The 25977-nt window shown below is 35.0% G+C and overlaps 1 long non-coding RNA gene across 2 annotated transcripts; it reads right to left on the bottom strand.

Annotated features, from left to right (window-relative positions):
• Positions 1–156: 156 nt before the first annotated feature.
• LOC112642766 (uncharacterized) lies at positions 157–25977 on the bottom strand. 2 transcript variants are annotated; one of them, XR_003125418.3, is made up of 6 exons: positions 25787–25977; positions 25218–25430; positions 21617–23398; positions 12246–12345; positions 717–847; positions 157–295 (listed from the first exon to the last, which is right to left on the bottom strand). It is a non-coding gene; the product is annotated as an uncharacterized LOC112642766 (long non-coding RNA). The 2 variants fall into 2 exon arrangements; XR_003125419.3 differs by lacking the exon at positions 12246–12345.

The following is a 25977-nucleotide window of genomic DNA, read 5'->3' as shown; positions in this document are numbered from 1 at the left end:
CATGCTAATTTCATGATGCTAAAATGTTCCTTTTTTCTTATTAATTTATTAAAAAAGCAGTGGTAAATCTTTCAAAAATCTATATTTTATGAAACAAAAATATAAAGAGAGTAGTAATACTTTTTTAAAAGATTTTATTTATTTATTAATGAGAGAGAGAGAGGCAGAGACACAAGCAGAGGGAGAAGCAGGCTCCATGGGGGGAGCCCGATGTGGGACTTGATCCTAGGACTCCAGGATCACTCCCTGGGCCAAAGGCCGACACTCAACCACTGAACCACCCAGGCGTCTCCACCTGTAAGAAATTATTGATCATCAACATAAAACAAATTTGGCAATGTCACCCAGGTGTCCTGTGAGTAGTAAATATTTGATTTAAATCCTACTAAAATTATAACTTTGAGGAAAGTGAGAGGACAGTTCTCCATTATCTATTCTATCTCCTGGGTATTTCTCATAAAAGATAACATCTAGCAATAATCTTAATAATGTAAGTAGAATTAATATTAGGTGCTCTGAACTATTTTTAACAGAGAGCAACATAAACATGGTAAATTCTTTGTAAAGATAACCTAAATCCCATCTAAATAAATTAAACAAAAATCAAATGAATCTTTTGATGAGCTATGTGACTAGATCTGTAAAGTGGTTTTATTTGATTCTGCCCTCATTTTTTTTTCAGAGTAGGACAACCTTGTCAGATTCTTTATACTGACCTTAGACTGTTTTCCTCTGAGACTTCTGTCTTGCATTTCAGCACTAAGTAGTTTGTTAGAATTTTTATGACTCCTCGAAAAAGACTCTGAGAACATTTTCCAGTAATGAATATTGGGTCATCTTCGACAACCTTGAAACAAATGGGGAATAATATTAAAGTACACTTGCCATTTTTATGTTTTTCAAGTGCTTAAAAATCTTTAGAACACAAATATTGATTCAGTATAATAACTTCTTAATTTTGTTATTGACCCATTTCATATGTATAAGACTTGTTAACTTTCTTTTTAACTTATATTTCAGTATATCTGGTCATGCAGGACAATTCTTGTTTTTCCACAAAGATCACAGAATTACTGAAAATTGTAATTTTCACTGATTATGTATAAAATACAATAAATCAGGTTTATCTGCTTCTGGGTATGTTATTTCTAGCATTATTTTTAACATAGATATCTTGCAAGTTTAACATATGTCTTAAATAGCTTGGACACAGGTTACTTGATATTTATCAACCACATATAATCTGTGACTCTTGTGAGTATGTTTCATTCTAGTGGTTTTTAAATAAAATATCACTTATTCATAGGTATGTTCTTCTCTTAGTTTCTTATTAACAAAATAATACATATAAGTTGTGAAGAATTTGGAAAACATTATGGAAGCTCTCTTACTGAGTTCTCCTTAACTGGTTGTCAAGAGTAACTCTCATGTTGTGAGACCAATTTCCAACGTGGGCAGAGGCAGGGGTTTCCCTCACCGCCAGCAAGCAATTTATAGGCATCAACAAGGTATCCAAGAACTCAGTTCTGTCCCTGTTTACCCAGAGATAGCATCAGATTCCATAGGTTAAAGGTTCAGCCCTCTGAGATCACCTCCACCCCTGCCTCTTCAGATGCCAATCACAAGTCCAGGTTGCTACCTGTGCTCCTAACAGATCAGCTACAGATTGGAGGTTCCAACAATATTCTCCTTGGACTTCAGATGCCAAAGTCCAGGTTGCTACCTGCACTTCCAACTAACTGGCTATAAATCAGAGGTGTCCATCATTCCCTCTTTGGGTTTAATTTGTTTGCTAGAGCAGCTCACACAATTCAGAGAAGCATTTACTTACTAGATCACCAGTGTATTATGAAAGGATATAACTCAGGAACAGTCAAATGAAAGAGATGATTAGAGCAAGGTATGGGGAAAGGTCACAGAGTTTCTACGTGCTCTCTAGGCACACTTCTCTCCAAGAACTTCCACGTGTTCACCAACCCCAAAGCTCTCCAAGCCCAATCCTTTTGGAGAACTTTTTGGAGCCTTCATTATAATTGGCATGGTTGATTAAATCATAGGCCAATATATTGGCCAGGGATTCAATCTCCAGCGCCTCTGTTCTCCACGGGTTAGGGAATGAGACTGAAAGTTTTAATCCTCTAATAACTTGGTTGGTTCTTCTGTCAATTGGCTCCCAGCCTTCAGTACATTCCAAAAGTTACCTCATTAGCCTAACAAAAGACACCTTTGCTGCTCATCTGGAATGACCAAATATATATTTCTTATAAATCACAACATTGCAGAACCAAGTCTCCATTGTGTCTATAAAATGCTGAATACTACAGGCTAGTAGGCTCCAAGACTCTGGTTTACCAGAGTTTGCTGAATATGGGTTTTTCTCAAAGTTGTGGATGCTGGTTACTTAATATTGCAATTACACAATGTAATTCAATATTAGATAAAACAATGATATATAGCTGTTGGAAGATATTTTTTCATAAAAATTTAAAAAATTTAAAGATTTTATTTATTTGAGAGAAAGAGAGATAGAGAGAGCATGAGCAGGGGGGAGAGGGAGAAGCAGTCTCCCCTCTGAGCAGGGAGCCTGATGTGGAGCTCAATCCCAGCACTCTGGGATCATGACTTGAGCCAAAGGCAGACACTTAATTGACTGAGCCACCCAGGCACCCTCATAAAATTTAAATTGAATACTATGGAAATAAAATAAGTGATAGAAATGTTTTAGAAAATAAATTGTTATGGGATGTCTGGGTGGCTCAGCGGTTGAGCATCTGCCTTTGGCTGAGGGCATGATCCTGAGGTCCTGGGATTTAACCCTGCATCCGGCTCCTTGCAAGAAGCCTGCTTCTCCCTCTGCCTGTGTCTCTGCATCTCTCTGTCTCTCATGAATAAATAAATAAAGTCTTTTAAGAAAAATGAAAAGAAAATAAATTGCTGATAAAACTGGTATGGGTGATGCAATCATAAAACATCAGCAGGAAAATTATAAAAATCTCTAAGGATCCTCAACTCAAATTGTTAAACAGATGTCTGTAAATTCTTGCTACATATAAGAGAAAGAAAAACTTGAAATCACAAACAGAAAACAAATTTGGCAATGTCGAATCAGTTCTTAATGGTTACCTTTGCAATATTTTGTTTGATTTTCTTTTCTTTTCTTTCTTTTTTTTTAACCCTGGTAATAAATATATCTGAACAAAAGCAGGCTTAGTTATAATGACAACAATAGAAAATCTTCTTTGATGTTGAGCATAAACGTGTTGAAATACTAATCTCAATAAATGATTATCAAAACAGTTATAAAGAATTTTTGACATATGAAATAAATTAATGTTGTAATAGCAATAATTATTTAGGTGGTGAAAGCCAGTGTTACTGAATGGTTGCATAATGATTTTATTTACATTGCATTTATTTCTCTTACTATGAGAAACTATTGTCCTAGTAAGATGGCCAACCTCCATAACATACATGTTGCTTGTGCTAAATTATAGTTCATAAAAGTATAGGGATACAAATATGGCATTTTCAAAAAATATTTTCCCAAAAGGATCAAATTAGGATGCTTCTGCCAAAGTATATTTGTGTTTCTGTGTCATTTTAAAATAAATTTTTAAGAAAATTCTGTGACCAGCGGTGTATGAAGTACACTGTACTGAAATATATGTCATACCAGAAGATAGAAGCTCTGCTTAAGCTGCCTTCCACTAAGCCATTTATTTAACAAACATTCTTTGAGTGTAATGTGTCCATCAGGCTCTGCTCAAGGAACTGGTAACAAAAGAATCAATAAGAAACGGTAAATTGCTGCTCTCAAGAAGTCACGTGTATTCCAAGTGAAAGATCGCATTCTGCTGCTTGCATGTATAAATAAGAGTGCTTTTAATAACAGTGCAAAGGAAAAAGCAGAAAAAAAAGCAACACGACAAAATCAGAATTCAGCTTTCAATCTATAGATTTATCATTGTTAGGCAGTCGGTTAGGCTGAGCCCAGAAAGATAAAGCAGATGCTGCCCACACCCTCGGTGCCACCGCCAAGGGTTAACAGCCACACCTTCAGAGCCCTCTCAAGGGTTAACAGAACAGGAGAGGCCTGGCCACAGAGCTGCCTCCAAAGCCATCAGGGGACTTCTAAGAGCTGAGCATGTGCACAATAGGTGCAACTTGCTCTTAAGTACCTTTAGGGTCACAAAGCTCATTAAAAGTCCATAAATATGAAATACATAAATAAATACAATTGTAACAGAAGGTATCATGGGTAGGCACATGCACAGAAGCCAAAATGTTATATAACCACCAGCTGTCACTCAAAAATGTCAATCAGAGCTAAATTTACAACAGTTTGTTTCATGTAAATTTACAAATTTGCAGAAAACAGGCTTAAAAGGATACAGTTAGAGCTTCTCCCGTGAGGTTGCTACTCTTGCTTGGGCAGTGGCACCCTTTCACCCTTGAAAGGTGATCTACTGATCTACTCAATAAACTCTATCTCCCCATTCTAGTCTCAGATTCTCCAATTCTTTGATGGATCTGAGATGAGAATCAAGCGATCTGGGAACATCATCACTGATTTTCACATTGAAAGAAACCACCCACAATATATATCCATGTATTACCACTAATGAATATACTATTTTCAATTACTCCTCTTTTAGCTGTGTGTGTGTGTGTGTGTGTGTGTGTGTGAAATCTTTGTGATCCTATCACCCTTGAAACCTTGTCCAAAGCCTAGTTTTGTCTTATTTTGCTTTTAATATATATAGGAAATAACCAAATATTCAGTGTTTATTTTTTCATTACATTCAATTGAAAAAAGCTAAGGAATATGCTTGAAAATGTGCCACATACTTTATTTACTCAGTACCAAAGCAGGATGTTCTCTACTCAAAATTTATACTCTTTACTTAGGTTACTTTATACTCTTAAATATTTATGCCCTTATTTTAAAGTATTTAAGTTCAGCCAGGCAAATAAATTTTAACACAGTGAGGGGCATATGTTCCTAAGTGTTTATGTTAAAATCATCTTTCCAAACTGTATCTATGGCTTGGAATCATGGATAAAATTAAGAAAATTAAAATGTGTTTAGAGAATGGGCATCTCATATTTCATATTACTACTCACCAGAGTACAAGTTAGATTTACCTCTATATTTTGGAAATACTAAAATGTTTCATTATTTTGATAATGTTAAATGTAAATCCCAATTATTGCACATGCAAGGTTTATGAGACTTTGGGATACAATGAGCCACATTTATTATTTAAATGGCTAAAATTAAAGACCAGAGGAGACATTATGACACTCTGTCAATGTTTTTTACCATTACTATTGTTTTTGGCTTTTACCATATTTTATTGACAATATAAATTCGCTTACCGTTTTATTAGTTACATCATTATTAAAAAATTTGCTATCATATATTGCCTCACAGAATAATTTTTATCAGACATACTAATTTCTAAGTCCTGGATGATGATCCCTACCCCATTTTGGACATTGAAATTACTAAATCTACTATCATCTACTAATATCAGAAACAGCTTCAAAACAAACAAGCAGGATTAACATGGAAGATACAACCTATGTGTAGAAAGTATATCTTTCAGAATTAGGGGCTCTTAGGGTCAATGTTTGTGATCCCCATGAATTAAGGAGGAGTGCTGAAAGTCAGTCAGCTACAAAACAAAGGCACTCCTTTCCCTTCCCATATCAAAGTCCTCCCCATTCTCTCTCTGAAATATAATGAAAGCTCAATCACAGAGTTCAGCCAACCCAACCCTTAACTTTGATATCTAGAAATTACCTGGAAGAGAACTTAAGAACCCTTAAATTCACTGTGCAAAAGTGCCTGGTGTGATTTTGGATGCACTGAGGCACAAAGGAAGAGACGATTAATACCATGTTAACTGAGAAATCACAGAAAAAAATGAAGGGGGCAGTGACAGCTGAGATCTCTCCTTATGGAATTCTTGCCCGGCTGTTCTGCTGCTAACCGAGTTGACTGCGTGGCCTAGCCAGGTTTCTGTTATTTATGTTCTGTGTCCAAAACGCAGATTAAAAGAATCAGGTGAACGTATCATGTTTATCTGATAAAATATCAGAATAGTTTTCTATATTTAGATAGCTAACCCAGAGCTTCCTGTGAGAGCTCTGGGGAACAATGGAAGCATTATGGGAAAGACCACAGAAAAATAATCACCCTCCCATCAGAGAAAAGGGCCTTCTGGGTGGGTATTTTGGAATGCACAAATGCTACAAAATATGTAGATTATTCTATCCTTTCAACTATAATAAAATTGTAATGGATCGAGAATGTTTTAATAGGCTTAGGTTACTTTTCTCACACCAATATAATTTAATGTGATATTTTTGAGAAAATTATTTAGATTTCCCTTCCCAGGAGTAAAATTTTATTTTACTTTATTTTGCAAACAATTTAATTGTTAATGAAGTTCAATATTATGATATTGATATAATGATTGTAATTCAAACTATTTTCGTTTATAAGACAGGAGTACAACTTACTCTTGAGAAATTTAAAAAATTAAGCCAGTTAAATCTCTCAATTTCAGAAAAAAATAATTTTAAATATAATGATTCAATTATTTTATTAGCAAGATTCTTTATATCTCTCAGAAAAATAAGTGACAAAACTCATCCTTTGGAGTAAAGTTAGTTATTACACAAACAGCGATAGAAAGCAGTCAAGGACCAAAAGGTAAAGTACTACAGTTACTGTATTGAAGTTAAATAAAGCTAAAAGCAGAAAAAAAATGATATTAAATAAAAGCTGTCTTAAAGATCTATCTATCTATCTTTATTTCTCTCTGGCAGATATTTGAAAAGCTTTGTTTGGTGCATGAAATTTTATCAATACGGCAGTCCATGTGTGTGGATGTGGTGTGGGTGTATGTTGTGAATGTGAGTATGTGTGTTGCAAATGCATTGTGCACCATGGACGGTTTAAATTTTTCATCAGCTATGATATTTGTTGTTTTTTCCTTTGGATTTCTGGCATTCAGTATTTTATTGATTATTTATTTTTATGTTCTCTCCATTTCCCCCTTGGAGAATGGGACCTGCATTCTGTTACTATGGAAAGATATGATAGATTTGATTTTGTTTCATCCTTAGAGCTGACCTTCCTTCTCTATCATTTTACTGTTTCTTTTAATGATCCTATCCCAATGATCACTCTTCCAATTGAGCTCATTTTCTTTCCTAAATTCATGTTCTTGACTCTTTCCAACCCTTCACACCTGCCTAGACTTATTTTTATGCCAGATTTGCCATTGCCCACTATAATTCAGAGGTTCTTAATATAAAAGACTGAGAAATGTAGAAAATACTAGTATATGTATATTTAAATTATGGTATATTCCTAAACTGAGGTTTAATCCCTTAAAATATGTCCTCAGCTGTCATATATATACATATATATGATATACATCCCATATATATATATATAATAGAATTTTATCATATGTCAGTCCATGTGTGTGGATGGACTGCCATATATATATATATATACGTTTTTGGAGAAGCAATGATCACAGAAGTTCAATGATATAAAACCATTAAAAATAATATAAACAGATCTCTTTTTTTATTTTTTTTAATTTATTTATGATAGTCTCACAGAGAGAGAGAGAGAGAGGCAGAGACACAGGCAGAGGGAGAAGCAGGCTCCATGCACCGGGAGCCCGACGTGGGACTCGATCCCGGGTCTCCAGGATCGCGTCCTGGGCCAAAGGCAGGTGCCAAACCGCTGCGCCACCCAGGGATCCCTATAAACAGATCTCTAAAGAGATGAAGGATGATCTGAGGCTTCAATAGGAAAATCTTCAGAAGTCTATCATAAGAACAAAACCAAACAAGCCAAGAAGTACTAGGAAATAAGGTAAATAGGTGCGGTTAAATGTCTGAATTTAGCCAAACTTCTTAACAGGGGGTGGAAAATAAAATAGTTTGTAGTATTTTCTTAAATAGATCAATATTTGTTAGACACCTTTATAATAACTTAATTAGTTATGTAACTTCTAAGTCTCTTATTTGATAATTAGTTTATGAATTAATAGCAATATTTTGCTGCACTTTAGCCACCGTATTATTTTTTCTGTCCTTCGTGCTTTATTTGTCTTATATCTTCTGCAATATGGATTGCTTCTTTTTTGATGTGAGGACAATGAGTGTGTGTGTGTGTGTGTGTGTGTGTGTAGCTGTGCCTATGTGTACATGCATGCACACATACATGCATATGGTTTCTTTTCATTTATCGTTATTCTTTTTCTAGAGTTAACCATTATGTCACCTATATACTATATTTATTCCAACCAGCCAAAAACAGGAGAAACAGGAAGGAGAAAGGTATGATTTCTCTCTAACACACTTGCCCTAAGTTTTACTCACCTCTCTCATCTCTACCCCATTGTCCAAACCTTAGTTATATTTTCACACTTATGCAAAGGGACAGTGGGATTTAGCTTCTACCTTGTAATCATGTGCTCAGCTATAATTTTGAGGTACAATTACTGAGAACAAAGGGAGAAAACATTAGAAAGCAGTAAACTAGCAGTCTGTCACCACGGTCACACGTGTTTTATAATGCAGAAGTTAGATAACGTGCTTTTAATTTAATCACTAAGGTTTTCACAAACATTCCTAAATTTGTAGTCATTCAAAGATCTCAGTATAAAACAAAACAACAATCTTTAATCCTTCTGACAAAAAGCATTTTGTCTGGAGCGCCTGGGTGGCTCAGTTGGTCTTGATTTTAGCTCAGGTTAGGATCTCAGGGCCATGAGATGGAGACTCGTATCCAGCTTCATGCTGGGTGTGGAGCCTGCTTAGGATTCTCTCTCTCCCTATCCCTCTGCACACCCTCCCCCAGCTCTCTCTCTCTCTCTCTCTCAAAATAAAATAAATAAAAAATAAAAATAAATAAAAATAGAAAGACATCTTTATTGCTTTCCTTTCCTTTCCTTATTAACCCCTTTCAGCTTTCCAATTTGTCTTTATCTATTGTCTATCTATCTATAAATCTACTTCTTTTTATTTCTGTCTTTCCTGTGTTATTTTGACAATAGGTTATACCTCCTTCAGTAGCAGATACCTGGTGGCTTAGGTAGATGTCAATCTAAGCCAAGGGAGGCATTGGAAATCAAACGTTATGGCTAAAGATAGGAATAAACAACCCCAAGTAGGTATTTGTGTTTCTCAAAAATGTGTGCAGGTCACTTTTGTCCTCAGTGGGATCAGAGCAAGAGTGGTGTCTCTGAGTTTGATTGAGGGCCCCCTCCTACAATACTAAAAAGCTTTAGTATTTTTTAATACTAACAAAATAATAGTATTTTTTTTCTGAATTCTCTTATAATGGTCTAAAGTGTCTCATTGAGCATTGCCCCAGAGGCTCTTATACCTGAACATTTGTATTTTCAAATGCTTGACAACATTTGAAATGATCACGACTCAACTCTTTTTTGGTGAAAGTTATAGAAATATTAAATAATTTTCTTTAGGAATTTATTTTACCAAACCAACTTGATGTTAGTGTTCTACAGGCAATTGTTCTTAAAATACATTGAAAGCATTCATTATTATCTCTCCTATTCATTTTTGATCACTGATTTGTTTCCTTGAACGTTCCCACACTTTTCACAAGTCCAAGTGTTGGTTGTCTACATTAAATGCCATGTTAATGGCACACATTTGTATAATCTTCAGGCCTTCAGAGTGCTAATCTAATCATAAAGTCTTGACTTATATATTTGATTATTAGTTCTGATAATTAATTTATACTTAAGTTTCCATGTTCTTTTTAAATCATAACTTGAATTTTTATGGTTAATTTTCTATGTATGCTCATTTCTCTCATATTTTTCACTTTTTTTAAGATTCTGGACATGCTTTGTAAGTCTATTTTATGTACTGTTAATTTGGTGTCTTTAGTGTAAATCTACTTTTTACTCTTCCCACTGAACATCTTATTTGGCAATTATTTCTCTTTGAGTGTCATACTTTTCATATCTATTCTGTCCTTATTTAATGCAATTAAAGTTTTCTTTTATATTTCCAAGAATAAGAAACAAATGTGTTCTACATTTTCTTTTGTGTCATGAACTGAATTCATTTCAGGAAGGATTTTCTTCTGGGTCATTACCATTTTACTTCTCTTCCCTATGTCTCATAATGCCTTTTCATATATTCAATTGACATTTTCTCTTAACTCCTGTTAGAACCTGATTTGTTGATATGTGTCATACCATGACAATGGCTGATGCATATTACTTTAAAGTCCTCCCCCTGGATCTTATTGCAAAGGAAAGGAATGATTCACTCCCGCTGTTGGAGGTGAGTAAGGATGCAGATATTCAAGTCCTTTTCCATAGCAGCAACTTGGATGCTGATAGAAGTCCCCAGCTGACTTGAAACCAGAGGGCAGAGCAACATATAAAGCAGTTAGCACATTGGTCCCCTTACTGTGGCATTTAGCAAATACTGGTTTCCTTAGTAACGCTGTGTGCCTTTTCAAATTGTTCAAATAAATTCAAAGGCCTACTCAAAAATAGGTAAAAATAAATTTCCATAGGCCTAGTATCATGGTTCAGAGAACAATGAGAAGTAGGACCGAGGTAATTCATGCTGCTCTCAGGTATATAGCTTATAGGATTTATAGCTGTGACTAAAAGGCTGAAAGGCAAAAAAGCACAAAGGAAGTCCTGGAGATTTTTTGCTATGTGGCTTCCCGTGTCAGTGTTAGCCAGAGGCACTTAAGGTCACAAGCCTGGAGAATTAGTTGTGCAGACTTCCAAGGCCAGAGTCCAAAGCACAAACTGTCAGTGGAAGCTGTTAAGGACTATTCTTAGTGTATTTTGGTCAAGCAAAATGACAGAGAGGGATGATTTTTAATTCTAACTTATCTGCATAAATACCTGCACAAATCTGAAATATGCTCTCTTCTTATTTTTCACTATGAAGACGTTAACTTGTTTTTCATTTCCAAAGAGATTAATGGCTGTATTATTTATAAATAAAATATGATGGAAAATCAAGAATGAACTCTCCTGCCAGAGATACAGTCACTCTTTCATGTTTCCTTCCAGAGGTAAAATATGTAGAAAATTTGTATTGTTGAGTTAACACCCAAATCCCTCATCCCAGGAACTGTATTTAAATAACAATAAGTATGGACTCCAGAGAAACAAGAGATTACTTGTGAAAAGTTGTCCTTGAGAGAAGAAGGTGAATAAACACATATGAAGAGTTTAAAATCCATAGTACCTGCAGAAGAGAAGATGTCATCAAAACCTGAGTTAGTCCCTAACATCACACCACATGGGACACCTTTCCTGTGCCCCTGAGGTGATCAACAGAGGGGGGGGCTGGCCGACTTAGGTTGGTTAGCCTCAGTTAAACACTGAGCTCTCCTACACAAGGACAGAAAAATGGTGTTTCAGAGAGAGATCCAGAGAATTCCTTTAAAGTACTTGTGGAGCTAAGATTGTGCAGAGTATTGATGTTCCTTGAAATCTACTGATCCCAGCAAGGAGGACACCATTTGGATGATCAGTAGGATGGTGTTATGTTAAATTTCAATCCAAAAGCAAGCCATGGGGCAGAGTCAAGGAGGAATAACAAGAATCTGGGGGAGACCTTGAAAACTGAATTAGGAAAAGTGTCAAATACATAATTGAAGATGCAGCTGAGAGCCCAGTGAAATGCCTAAGATCACTAGAGATAGGAAGCCATAATGGGAGAAAACTTACATATTTCTGCTAATTAGCTCTGTCACTCAGAGCAAAATTTTATATCCTACTCATGCATGCAATAGTTTTGCCCTGGTGGCATCTTAGCATAACATACAATGACTAACATTTATTACTTTGTCTTGATTTTTTTTAATGTATTTGAGGGGATCACCAAAAGATATGAAGAGTGGCAGATGAAAATATTATGAAATGTTTTTTAAAATATTTTATTTATTTGACAGAGAGGATGAGAGAGAGCACAAAAAGGGGGAGCAGCAGAGGGAGACAGAGAAGCAGGATTCCTGCTGAGCAGGGACCCCAATGTGGAGCTCGAATCCAGGACCCTGGTCTCATGACCTGAGCTGAAGGTAGACGTTTAACCAAGACAGAGCCACCCAAGTGCTTCAAAATTTTAAGAGAAGTGAAGAAAATTTCCCTGAATATCAAAATTACCTTTCTAACAAAGTGTGCTTGTTTGTTCAGCATTCAACTTACTTTAAAGGATGGGCTAGAGGCACATCATAGGCATAAATGTTTCATGGTAGAACAAATACTTCACAACTTGTCCACTGGGGGATAGGTATGAGAGTGCTTCCTGAGTAAAAATAATAATATAATTCCAATATGGTTAATAATAATACTTGCCACATCGCATGCTTTCAGGATTCTAAACTTTGTAATAGGCATTTAATAGGTATTCTTATATTAAGTTTCTAATGACTCTTTCGAAATAGTTATTATTACTCCTGTTTCATCCATGAGGAAAATGAAGGTCATAGAGGAGAAATGATTGCTCTGGGTAACTAAGCTTATAGGTAATAGAGCTGGGGTTTTGAAGGCGTGTTTCCGAATCTAAAGCCCGGGATTTCTCTACCACAATATAGAAGCCTACTTAGGGAGTCATCTTAAGTCTTCCAAATCTGAGGTAAGCCATAAAGTTTGTCCAAAGATTTTCTTTTTTTTTTATATCTGTGGTATCCAGGATACCCAAGAACACAATGGAAAGTTTGACAGATGAATCAGCATCTTAGCGAAGCTGAGAGAATCATAAACACCTCTCACATCGCATGTCAAAAAACACCGATCCAAACCATCTGGAAAACGGTTTAGCTGTACCTTCAGGGCCATACTTGGTAAGCTTTCCTTTAGGACCTCTTTCCCGTGCCACATTCACTTGGGAGGGATCAGGCAATGGATGAATAATAGTGGTAACTCCAAATTTAAGCTAGATCTGAGCAGGTAACACAAGTGATATAGAAACTATGGGAAAAGGTTTGTGTAATTAGTATCACAGGAATCATCACATCTGCACCGAAGGCCACTCGATCATTTGTTCCTGACACTTTTCTTTTTTCAGGAAAAAATCTCCTAACACATGGAACTGGACTGAAATCAAGCACATGGAAACAAGACAAATAAAAGGAACAACAAAAACAACAAAAAGCAAAAAGAGGGGGAAAGGCACAAATCCCCCCTGACTTATGCAGAAGGAAAGTTCCAGAGGACATTGCCTTAACCATTTGCAGGAAATAGAAAGGCAAAGCTGCCTCAAAGGAGGGATGTGGAATCAGAGGTGAGCAAAGCAGTAGCCTTGCAAGGCCAATATGACCACCAACGTTACCTTTGTCGCACTACTACTTTCACTGGGACTTAGCTTCACTGCAGCCAGGAAGCTAATGAAAACAGGCCTGCCAACAGCTCCATTTTCTGACTGGGCTTTTTTGCGATTCAATTCTTTTAGATATTTCTTACTTCCATTATTTTTTATTTAACCACTGTTAATTCACCAATTTCAGTTTAATGAACCATTCCTGAGTAAATACATAAGTGAATTATTAAATCTCATCAGATTCTTTCTTCTCCTGTAAAGTACTGAGTGAACAAATGCAATTTATTGATTTGTGGTTTGAATTCACAAAAGTTCCTATTGCATTAAACCAGAGTAAACTTGAGGGATGCATCAGTACAGGACTATTTTGGTGGAGGCAGTGGCTTCCAAATATTTAAATGATTTTTTTTCAGTTGGGTTAATATTTTTCTTGTCTATAGATATAACTCAAAAATGACCCATGACATTTCTGATCATTTATAGGTAATATTTTCCCATTTTCTCATAAAAGATGCTTATAAAAATATATAAATTCAGTATTTAAAATGCTCAGACTTAAGAATTCCAGTTTCAGGGCAGTGGTACAGAGCTTGTAGGAATATCACTTCTACCCTTAAATAAAGAAAAAAAGCTAAAAAAAAAAACACAAATACTAACAACTTTTCTTGCATGTGTTAGAGAAATGAGGTTTTAGGGGAACCAATTAATCTGAAGTCTGGAGAAAGACATGCTATGAGAAACAGAACCTGATCTTAAACAGTAAAACTCATGATATATATGTGTGTGTGTATATATGCGTATGTGTGTGTGTATATATATATATATATATATATATAAAATATGTGTATACACACATATATATAGTATTTATTATATGTATATTTGGCACTAAAATATTCACATGCTCCTTTTTAAAATTATAAAATTCTCATTGATTGATAAATCTATTGAAACTGAAAAAATTTTATTAAACTTTAACACAATTCTTTGCTTCTTTTCAGACTCATCATTTACAAATAAAATAAATCCAGATGAGTAGAAGCTTGTTTCCACTACTTACAACCTTATATATCTGTTAAGGTTTTGATTTTCACAATCTTCTTTTCTATGTGGTTAGACAATTTACCAATTTCCTAGAATCAATGTCTTTGATAAAAAAAAAAACAACAAAAAAAAAAAAACACTTTCCATTGCCTTGCATACCCATTGAAACATTTCTGCTACTATTATTTCTAGCATAGTCTTAATCACCCATTTTAACTATAATTCGTCTTCAAAATATTAACTGCTTCACAGAGCACACTGGGAGGTAGATATTTGGTAATTGTTTGTCACACAAAGTATCTTAGCAAACCAAAAATACTCATAAGCATACACAATATGCTGTCCTACATCCTCCCATATTTCCTCCTCATCTTTTAGAATTGGCAAAATGAATGTATCCATCCATATGATCCATAAGAATGAGCATTCTGTAACATCACAAAGAAACAAATGTACATACACAAACATAATCAATTACTTAGTGACCAAAATGTCAGTATTCTAGCTTACTTAGAAAATATCAAAATCAGTTATCAAAATCATATCCACAAATTACCTCTACTTAATGTTAGTGTGAGATCTGAAAGTAACTAAGGGTCTTTGAAATTACATTTAAGCTCAATGCTTCTGAGCCATTTATTCTTTATATAAAATGTGTTCATAATTACACATTCATTTAATTCAATAAAATTTAATCATTTCAACATCATAAATAAGTAGATATTATCTTATCTTAACCAACAGGCAAACCAATATACTAAGTTTAAAGACTCAACAGGTTAAGTAGTTTCTTAGTGAAAATACAGACTATTTTTTTTTAATTCTATATTATACTTTATTTTTTAAAGATTTTTTATTTATTTATCCATGAGAGAGAGAGAGAGAGAGAGAGAGTATGTGAGAGAGAGAGAGAAAGAGAAAGGGGCAGAGACACAGGCAGAGGGAGAAGCAGGCTCCATGCAGAGAGCACGACGTGGGACTCGATCCCAGGTCTCCAGGATCAGGCCCTGGGCCAAAGGTGGCGCTAAACTGCTGAGCCACCAGAGCTGCCCTATATTATACTTTATACAAAGAAAAAATAGTTATTCCCTTGAAAGAAAAAAATTATGAAATCAATCTGACTTGTCCAGAGTTTCAACTTTTCTCATATTTATTTGAATTCTTACATAAAGCTTCTTCTGAGCGAGTAGTTTCTGAAAGAAGCAATCTTTTAAAAGGCTATCACATTTAAAGAATTAGATGCTTGTTTTCTTTATTTTTTTAGATACTTGGTGGGGATTATTAGATTCATGAGGTACATAAAAATCTCTTTATGCTACTCAGAACATATCTTGTTACTTTTAGTAGTAATAATAATATTTAATACCTATGAAAGTGGGAAAATATTTCATACACAAAAAGTTAAAGGCTTTTCTGAGTTGTAGGCATACAGAGTGCTTATAGTTTCATTTGTCCAACCTCAGATATGGATCATAAGTAAATGCCAAATACAAAACTAATTGGATCAGATTGCTGAGAGCCGTTCTTACTTACAGATGGCAGAAAATATTTTCTTAATTGTCTGAGCTCCCCCCCAAAATAGGCAAAATAATCAAAACTAGACTTATAAATTATATCTTCTATTGTTCCTTTTCCAACAAAAAATAGGCACTTAATATGTCAATAGAAATTGCCAAATTGTCCTAAAACCAGATTCCCACACCCTGCAGCCACTAATGAAGAAAAACGTATTGGCCTTGAACAAATCAGATTTTTACTTAGAGTTCCCTCAACATGCAATGAAGACCATCTCAATGTTTTGAGACAAGATAGACTCACTGGTCCCTATTGTAGAAAGAGAGCAAGAAGCATGACTTAGACAAAAGAGGGAAGGAGTAACAGACTTAACCAGAAACCGAACCAAAGACCAGGAAATTAGAATATCAGTAACAACAAAAGCAACAACAAAAACTAAAGAAATAGAATGTGAACAAGGGTAAAGTTTGGTCCTAGTTGGGAATCACTCTGAAAGCCAAGAAAATGTGCCTGAGCATCAATTGTCCATGAAGTGCACTTGGTTGGCTTCATCAGATAAATCCAACTGGAGGATTTCAGTATCTTGGTGGGTTCTGCAGAAGTATAAAATTATAATTTAAAAAAATTAAAACCCTAATTCTCATACAAATAGGGAATGACCATGACAAAGTTTAGAACTCAATAGTGAGGAAATAAGTAAAATCTCAAGCAAGGTTTTGAGAACATTTGAGAAACTGTATTTATAATCATAATTTTTAAATAGTTAAAAATGGATCAGTGGCCTACAGAACACTAAAACTATGGTCTTTGAAATTATCTTGTCAACTGCACAGAAATGAGCAAGTGGACATGTAATCTCTGTGGATGCTGAGTTTGAAGACAGGTGTATTCTAGAAATTTGAATAATCCTCTAGTGTGCCTGTGAAATAGGTCCTCAGTATGATAGATACTCCCCTTTTCCTTATTTAGTCATTGGCATATTTTATTTTTAAAATAAAGTCATGTAAAAGCGATTCTTATTAGATCTAAAATTGTAACATGTTTCTCAATATGTTCATTTTCTTGTTCTGAAATTATCTTTCACTGTCACATTATTTAAGATTTCATCCTGATACACTAGTTACAAAAAAAAAAAAAAACCACACACACACATATAATTGGTTTTAACCTCGTCCAATTTGAATTTTCAGACTTTTTAAATACAGAAGACCAATGTATGCTATTTAGGGAATAGAAGATAGTTATTGCAAAACCAATAAAAACAAAATTTAGGGGCACCTGGGTGGCTCAGTTGGTTAAACAACCAACTTTTCATATTGGCTCAGGTCATGATTTCATTGTTGTTTGATTGAATCCCATGTCTAGCTCTGTACTCAGCAGGGAGTTGCTTGAGATTCTTTCCCTCTGCCTCTCCCCCAACTCTCTCACTCTCTCAAATAAATAAGTGCATCTTTAAAATATTTTTTAAGGGATCCCTGGGTGGCCCAGCGGTTTAGCGCCTGCCTTTGGCCTAGGGCGCGATCCTGGAGACCCGGGATCGAGTCCCACATCGGGCTCCCGGTGCATGGAGCCTGCTTCTCCCTCTGCCTGTGTCTCTGCCTCTCTCTCTCTCTCTGTGACTATCATAAATAAATAAAAATTTAAAAAATAAATAAATAAAATATTTTTTAAAAATCCCCAAATTTAGTAGATTAGATAATAAAGAGGCAATACAAATAGAGTATTGAAGGATCACACAATTTGATATACACTTAATCCACCAGAATTTTTTATATATGTATATATAACACATATACATATATAGAGAGATATGTAGATGCATATCTATGTTACATATACATCATATGCCTGCATCATATATATCTACACATATATCAAAAATTATATTATGTATATCAAAATTTGTATATATAAAAATGGATAGATCTGCATGACATACATATATCATCATATATATGTATATAAAAATTTATATATGGCATATATAAAATGTATAAATTTATATTTTTAGTATACTTATACACATAAATTTATAGATAACTTTAGGTGTTTCATACTATTATTTATTAATCTTATTAGATTTTAACAATAATCTTCATTTTTTGTCATTTTATTTCATTCATATTATAAATTGAAAGTAGCCAAGAATATTCAACTATTCAAACACAATATGTTCATAAAATTATTTTTGCAATATCCTTTGTTCCCTCATTGATAACTTAAGGAGGTAGGTGTCTCTTTCTGTCATTTATGTCTAGTATGTTTAAGAAACAGAGAAAAGAAAATCCCTAGAGTTACCATCAGTAATGAGCATTTGACATGTTTCACATATCAGTTTCATTATTTTGTCAAGAACATTATTCTAAAAACAATGGAATCCTGAAGAAAATCTCTTTCCTTTTTGAGGAGAATAGATTCTGAAACTAAAAGAGCATACAAAGAAGGAATCCTAATCTTTATTTTTTATTTTTAGAAGCAATTGTGTTTCCTTATCTTAAACTTACACACATAGAGGAATGTGCTTAAAAGAAGAATTGTCCATTTTTCTTGAGGGTCATTTCCATATTTGCACTACCCTCCTTTTACTCTTCCTATTCTTTTTAGGAGAATTGAATAAACTGGAAGTCAAATTAAGTAAAAAATAAGGGAATTTTGTCTATCAACTTCCTACTTGTATTTTTTATCATCCTTGATTGCATTTCAAATCAGACACTTCCATGATTATGTCTTAAGAATAATAGGGAATTTGCTTTGGACTGTATATTGAACAGTAAATACCAGTTTAGATGAAGGAGGAGATAGGAGGACTAAAATTACTTGTCAGGCTTTTCTGCCCTGGTGGAATTCCAAGAAAGATGGAGAGGGGGTGAGCTGGAAAGAACATTTTATATTTGATTAATAACAAATTGTTCTTTGAAGATTTTATGAAGTTCAAAAATAAGAAGAAATAAAATGAACCAGGTTAAATAGAGGTTTACAAGTTCTCCGAAGGTTTGGTGGAAAATTGCCTTTTCTAAGCAACATTGAGACTTTTTGTATCATGTTGCAGAAACCTCATTAGGCAAGAAATTCTTAGAATCTCTTTTTGGTTTATACCAATTAGCTGTTTGTCTGCAGCCTTACTTTTTGTAGCAATTAACTTTGTGGAAAAATTGTCTGTTAAATTATCTTCAGATAATATTCACAAAACTATCCTCGATTGTTTTCCTATAACTAAGCCTTTGTTATTGCTTTGGCCCTTGTGTTGTTGTTGTTACAAAATAATTTTTCCATGTCAAAAGGCCAATTTCCCATTGTTGCTGAAGTAAATCAGCATCTAGAAGGACGGGATTATAAATGCCTTATATATGCATTTCCCTCCCTCTGGTGGGTTAGCTGGGAAAGACAATAAAGCCGTCTGACTGCCACAAATTATCCTATGACTTGTCATTTAAATACCATTCTCTATGAATGCCTGATTTCAGAGAAGAAGGGAATCAAATCATGTTCTTTTGAACACTGACAATTTAATTCATATTCATGAGTTCTCAAAAAGATTTCCAGGTTATTAAGATAGATTGAGCCAGATTCTTCCAAAGAAAAGGGACACACCTTCTAATCATTGAGACATTCAGATACAAAAGAATGTTGTCTATCCATATCCATATTTTGAGTTTATACCTATGAGTTTATACATATCTACATGCAGCCAACTACGTGTATCTACTAGAGTTGACTCTGAAATTTTTCTCCACACTATGCCAGATTCTTTTCCTCTCACTTCTTTGCTAGGATGATTCTCAGAAAAGGGAACAGCTAATATCACCTTGGAACAGAGTAAGACATGATGGAAGGAAATTTCCTTCCCGGTAGGGAACAATGAAAAGCTTACTAATTCACTACAGTGGATTGGAAAAGGAGAGGAGGATGGAAGCAGGGTTATGTGATAAGATGCCTCAGTCTTTCTTTACTATCTTGAAAATCAACCTTGGGCAGCAAGCATAGAGCTAGGCCACATCTAGAAAAATATAACAATGCAACTGTGTATATCAAATTGCTAGGCATGATTCTCAAACACATCTTGTGTGGCCAATCACTTGAAAACTCCAACATTGGATCAGAATCATGCACAGACAGAGGTGGACAAATGAATTGGGGGCCATGTTCTTGGTTACTATACCCTGCAGAAGGGTGAGAATTATTGGTGCTTGAAGTTCTTATTTCTTTGGTGAGGAAACAGAGATGCTGAAAGGATCAATCGACTAGCGGAGGATCAACACAACCATGAATACCTACAGTCTGAACAAAAACAACATAAGGGACAAAGAATTGGGGGCCATGTTCTTGGTTACTATACCCTGCAGAAGGGTGAGAATTATTGGTGCTTGAAGTTCTTATTTCTTTGGTGAGGAAACAGAGATGCTGAAAGGATCAATCGACTAGCGGAGGATCAACACAACCATGAATACCTACAGTCTGAACAAAAACAACATAAGGGACAAAGACTTTCCAAAGTTAATAGGCATCTAGGATTATGCAGTTGATCAGGGGGATGTCTGAACCAGGCTCTGAAATCAAAGAAGATCTAGGCAGAAAGCATAATATTGAAAACTAGATAGTATGTGGGCCTTCTTCCTAAGATTATAAAAACCCCATCTTCCTGAATATCATCTTGCAGAAGAACACAGGGAAGCTGAGACAGTCTGTCTTTACTTTTCTGTTTAACAAAATGCTCTGAAGTTTCAAATGAGATAAAATGACAGATACTTTAATATATATTTCATGAAAAAAAATGGGTTTTTATCTTAGCAATTTTATTCAAACCAAGATATTCCAAAGAGAAGATTGCAATTGGAAGAGATTTAAACTGAAAGAGACTAATGTACTGGCACATTTTAAAAGTCTCTTCTCTCCTCAATCATTATTCAGTAGAAGTAAGGCCATGTGGAACAGTAAATAAGTCATAGAAATGAATGGAGCTGCCTTCTTTCCCCACCTGAATGTAGTGGGTGTATATATGTCATCTCACTATATAAACATAATACATTTGAGAAGTTTGGGAATTTGTGTATATGGTGGAAGATAAGGGAAGAGATATATTTTATAGGAAGTTATTTGAAAAACTATTTTTTAAAAAATCTCTGAAAGGCAAATCATATGTTTCTTTTGTAGATAATTTTAAAAATGCAGAAATTCATATAGAAAATAATTCATGGATATATTGTATTGTAATCTTATTGGAATAGTGCAGATGAAGAATAGTACTGTAATTCAGACAATTTTATAATTAGAGCCACAAAATTACTGTCATTTTGGTAGCCCTTCTCTATTCATATTTCAGGTAAATTTGAGCTCCTTTTACACAGCCAACAATTCTGCTTCAAGCTATTTTTTGGGATTTCCTTTGTGTCTTTGAAAGTACTTTTGCTGAGTATGAAAATGCACCCTGATACTAGTTCAGTTTCTCTGTGATAATTGGTGCTGGATGCTAGGGCTTTCTTTAAAAGTGATGTCAAAAGAGCAATGTCTCATCATCTGCAGATGAGACCAGTTTTATAGGTTACTCAACTACTTATCAGAAGACCTTGAGCTATATCTTGTGTCTCCTGACTACCAGTCAGTGTTTTTTTTTTTTACAACATACTATCCAGCCAATAAGTTCCTTAAATATAGTATTCAAGTTCAACCCAGGTTAGAACTTTAGAAGCATGGGCCTTACTCATCTCTGGGGTTGCCTGGGAAACTATCTCTCACTGTCGACCATTGGCTTCTGATGACAGAAGAAATTTGCCCAGAAATAACCCAAATATACTGGCATGCATGTTTCTTTTATTGAAGTTCAAGCTGATCTTTGCAAAGCTTCCAGTAGAGATGAACCAGAGGGGACACTTTGTCACTTGTCACGTTAGACTTCATAGGGCAGACGGTATAACAGGCTCTGTTAGTAGGTAGGAGAGTCTCCCATAGAAGGTTCTCTTCCCTTCCTCCGCTTGTGTCTCTGCTTCTCTTTCTGCGTAAATAAATAAAATCTTAAAAAAAAAAAAAGAAGGTTCTCTTCCCGAAACATTCTCTTTTCCACTGTCATCTCCACTTTCTTCTTGTACTCTTTCTAGCCTCTGCACCACTTCAATTTAGTGTTTTCTCTTCAATAGGAATAATCACCTCTCCCTGTATCAACAGAAGAAACTCTTAAGTTCCAAAATAGCTCCCCTAATAGAATGGTAGGGATCATGGATGTCTTAGTTTCACCCTCCACATGGAAATACGTAGAGTTGGGGCACCAGGGTGCCTCAGTTGGTTAAGTGTCTGCCTTCCGCTCCAGTCATGATCTCATGGTCCTGGGATCAAGCCCTATGTGGAGATCCCTGCTCAGTGGGGAAGCTATGGGAGATTCCCTCTCTCTTTCTCCTTTTGCCCCTCCCCACATCCCTTCCCTAGCTCATGCTGTCTCTCTCTCTCAAATAAATAAATTGAAAAATATTTTCTAAAGAAATAGTTTTCAAGCATTAGACTTAAGTATGAATAAAATTAAACAGATTTTTTTTTTACTGTTACATATTAAACTGTTTACTTTCCTGCATATCCTTATGATACAGGTATGAACATTCACAAGTAATTACTTAGATATTTGATGCTACAAGTACCATAATATATTGTTCAATTGGAAGTTAAAAATGGTTAATGGTGTGTGTGTCCTTACTAAAAAGACCATCTTATCCATATAAAAGCGATTAAAGAGAGGCTAACAACAGAGAACTGTCTCATTGTTTTGGTTTTCTGTATGAATAATGATGCTGACAGCATTGGTGTTTCACATCTGACTGCCTTCATATTTCCAAGTCAGGGCAGTAGCAGTACCATCATTTATAATTTGAATTCTGAATACTATCACAGATATTGTTCAATAAACATAAAAAAGGATAATTTTCTGGACTTGAAATATAATATTGTTTCCTAAAATCTTGTCTTTACTCTTTAACATAATACTCTAAAGGTTCAAATGGAATAAAAAAAATAACTGTACTGGGATGTATTTTTCATGTCTAAATTTGCTTCAGTTTTTACCTTGAGGAATGTTAATATGGATTAATTTTAGTAATTAGACCACATTGTAATTGATATGTAATATTCTCTAGTCATATATACATAAAACAATAGTTAAAATAATAGTAAGAAAGAGCAACCAACTCAAAATGACTTAGGCAAAACCAAGCCAAAAAAAAGTAAAGAACAACCACAACAAAAAAGACAATTTATTTATTGGCATAACTGGGCAGATTGTCTTTAGCTTGGCTGCGTATGCAGACGTAAGCAATGTAATCAGTACTCTATTAGTTTTATTGGTGCTTAGCTTTGACGATATGCTGGCAGAGTCAAGTCCAGTAGATATAGCTTCTTCCCAACAGAAACTCCAGATTTGTCCTGACTTTTACTGGCTCTCTTGGCTCTAGTGTCTGCATATTGATCATTGTAACTGGAGATGGCTAGGGCACCCAGGTTCCTAGAAACAGGGTAAGATATGGATTAAGAACAAGAAAATAAAAATTCCCAAAGAAAATTGAAATACTATAACAAGAGGAAAGGAGAACAGATGGTTGGAAGGAGCAAACATTATTACACTCATTCATTCATTTATTCAATGAACACTTATGTATCTGTAAGGGAAAGATGTGATTCCTGACACTGGGTACTAAGTCGTGACTAAAATAAGAAAGCCCCTTCCTTTTAAAAAATTTTTTAAAAGATTTTATTTATTTATTCATGATAGAGAGATGGGTGGGGTGGGGCAGAGACACAGGCTAGGGGAGAAGCAGGCTCCATGCAGGAAGCCCAACACGGGACTTGATCCTGGGACTCCAGGATCACGCCCTGGGCCAAAAGCAGGAGCTAAACCGCTGAGCTACCCATGGATCCCCAAGAAAGCCCCTTCTCTACAGAAATTTTCATTTGTGTAAGAGGATGGACAGTAAGCAAGCACTTGCTAACAATATAAGAGATAAGGCTAAAGGCCATGAAGAAAAGTAAGAGAATAGGGAGCAGTAGACACTGTTATGTTAAATAAAGTGCCCATTAAACAGTATTCAGAGAATCCATAACAATATTAAATTTAGGGTGTACTACTATTTTACTAGCTGTTAATTAAAATGACATAAATGTAAAGTATAAACCTATTCTCACTAGGCCTAAAAGAAATGTTTGAATACATGTGATTTATAATAATTTATATAGATTTTTCTGCATGCATGTGCACATACATATATTCCCATATATATGTATTATGCATGTGTGTGAAAGAGGATTTAATATGAGAGCCCGTGAAATAAAACTTTTACCATGAATTATCTTCAGTGTGAGATGTTTGTAATAAATCATCTATGGAAGCTAACTTGTCTTTAGCAGAGAAACTGGCCTTTGTATGTGCCAACCCTGTGACTTAGGCCAATGTGTTCTCCTAAAGAAGTAAGTTTTGAAAAGATTATTGATGAATTCACTTATATTAAAAGGAAAGTAAAATTATAATAAATTCTTTTGTGAGCATATATAAAATATTTAAACTTACTGTGAGTTTTAATAGCTTACTTTAAAATATTTCAATATTTCGGGTCACATGGGTGGTTCAGTGGTTGAGCATCTGCCTTTGGCTCAGGTTGTGATCCCAGGGTCCTGGGATCCAGTCTCACATCTGGCTCTGGGAGCCTGCTTCTCTCCCTATCTCTATCTCTGCCTCTCTCTCTCTCTGTGTCGCTCATAAATAAATAAAAATCTTAATTTTTTTTCATTATTTCCAAATTGCTATAACGTTCTGGAAAAATTAATGATAAAAACTAACATACACATTTATGTAAGATCATACATTTTCCCTTTTCTTTTAAGTTCCAATATAATTTGACAGGGCACTTAGGCCTACTACATAGAAAATGCTCAAAAAGTATTTGTTGAATGACTGAACAGATATCTTATAAACTCCTGTTATATCATTCTTGGGAAGGTATACAAACTTCTTTTGGAGTGGTACTTTTTGCTTTGATTTTTCATCCTAAAAGCCCTCGTAGGACAGTTTCAGCTTACTAAACAGTAGGTAATGCAACAAATGGTCAGAATAACATCCTAAAATGAGTTAAGGAAGTTTTCTGACACTACTTTGCTCCTGGGAGTAGCATTTTCATAGTTCTTTTTATGGAGCTAGAATACATTTTTGGTATTTAAATATTCCTATTAATTAATATTTATCAAGCACTTACTACATTGTCCTCAGTATTTTATATGCATTAAAATATAAAATCCTCATAAAACTTTAAGGAATGAAGAAGCCAACTTACCTAGAGGCTAAATAACAACACAGTTTGCACAGCTATTAGCTAAAGTCAGGTACAAAACCAGGCCTGTCAGCTTGAAAGGTGATGAAGAATCCATTTCCATGATGGTTTTCTCACATGACTGGCAGGTCCATGCTGGTTGTTGATTGGACATTCTGCTGAGGTTTTAAGTTGTCTTCCAAGTAAGCCTCTTCATGTGGCTGCTTTAGCTTGGGTCTTGGAAAAGAAAAACAGAAATTGCTATTTACCTTAACATTTTCATTGCATTCTATTGGTCAAGACAGTCACAAGCCCAGCTTAGATTCAAGAAGAAGAATTTTTGGAGTAATAGAATTTGAGGCCATCTTTAATCAGTGCAATCTGCTTTCTGTCCATAAATTATTCCCATCCCTCCCATATTATCAACTCCCCAAATCCTCAAAACCTCACAGATTATAGCACTGAGGTCCAGGATCTCATTATCTAAATCAAATTCAGGTGCAGACTGCATGCCATGGGTGCTTCAGTTCTTCTGAATTTAAAGGTCTGTGAACTATAGGGAAAATGAACTAGCCCTGGTACATGCAACTTACAATGATGTGAATGAACCAGGAAGATAGACACCCAATTCAATTACAGGCAAAGAGAGAGGCATATTGCCATGACTCATCCATAGATTTAAAAATCTATCTGTACACATGCTGTCAGTTCCTCAGGGCATAGTCATTCTCCCTGGAAAAATGCTCTTGGTTCTGCTGTCTGTGAATTTGTCTTATACCCTTGA

Source organism: Canis lupus, chromosome 19, assembly GCF_003254725.2.
Source record: "Canis lupus dingo isolate Sandy chromosome 19, ASM325472v2, whole genome shotgun sequence".
NCBI lineage: Eukaryota > Metazoa > Chordata > Mammalia > Carnivora > Canidae > Canis > Canis lupus.
This window is presented reverse-complemented; position numbering and strand designations above follow the sequence as displayed.